Source organism: Dasypus novemcinctus, chromosome 14 (genome assembly GCF_030445035.2).
Source record: "Dasypus novemcinctus isolate mDasNov1 chromosome 14, mDasNov1.1.hap2, whole genome shotgun sequence".
NCBI lineage: Eukaryota > Metazoa > Chordata > Mammalia > Cingulata > Dasypodidae > Dasypus > Dasypus novemcinctus.
This window is the reverse complement of record NC_080686.1, coordinates 100,246,914-100,248,120: the sequence shown is the minus strand read 5'-3', so window position 1 is coordinate 100,248,120 and position 1,207 is coordinate 100,246,914.

The following is a 1,207-nucleotide window of genomic DNA, read 5'->3' as shown; positions in this document are numbered from 1 at the left end:
TGTTGCAGTTCAGATAGCAAACAGCTGCTTGGTAGTTTCCCAATAAATGTGATGGGAAAACTAGGGTTGAAGCTCTCGGTTCCAGAAGCTGTGAGTCCCCTGGTCCTCTTGTTCCTCCCCTCTTGTGTCTCTACCTTTATTTCTGCATTGCCTTCCCTTTGAGCCAACCTATTGTGAGCTGAATGCAGCAAGGGTGGCCTCATTCCCCTATGTGGTGTGAGCTGGCTCATCCCATAGATGTTTGGGCCCCATTCTTGACTTGGGGGATGCCCCACATACTCCTGCAGGCTTAGTTCAACTGGAAAAGAATATCAAGGAAATGTATATGAAGAAAAAGGAGCAACTCTGGCTGATGCTGTTGCATGGCCACTTCTCACTGCATTAGGAGAGAGCACAAACAGTTGGTTGCTGAAATGAAAGCATGGTGACTACAGGAAGAATTAAAATTAGAACAGGATCTCCACTTAGTGACAGGTCTCTCTGAGCAACTAGATAAGAAAGATATAGTGATTCAGATGTAGAAACTATAAAAGAATTTTCAAGTCATGTTAAACCACTCCTGCAAAGAAAGGCTAAATCATGGACACAACATCCCCAATGCAAAGTACTAAATAGAGCACTTGTCAGTGAAACCATGCTTGTAAGAAAATATTCTGCTAAAGAGTTAACTGTGATAAGGACAACATTCCAGCAGCAATTCCACAACCCCATGCTGCCTGAAGAACGTGGGCTAGTGAGAGGAGCTGATAAAATTAGTTTAGCTGCTGGAGAAGTAGAAAAACTTAGCAACATTAATGTTCTCTGCTAATTCTAATTGGGCCTGGAAAGCCACATTGATAAAATTAGTGCTGTTAAAGTTTAGTAACTTTTGAACAGGACAACTCTATGAAAGTAAGAAAAAAATATATAGAAAAATGCTAGCAGCTTTTGTAAGCCTGCAGTTAAAAATATATGACAAAACTGAAAGCCCGTAATACTTGTGTAAACTGTGAAAGAGGTTAAATGGGATGTCACTTTGGCATTCGTTTAAGTTTTGGTCACATTTTATTTTGATCAGTATTTTTATCAAGATGTTAAAAGGAACTTTCGGTTTTCAGTTTCAGTGCTTAGTCCTGAACTTCCAGTCTGTCCAAAGAGTACTCCTGAATAGCAGTAACCCAGAAGATATGTGTTAAATGTCTGTCTGTCTAAACCACTAAAGTAGTAC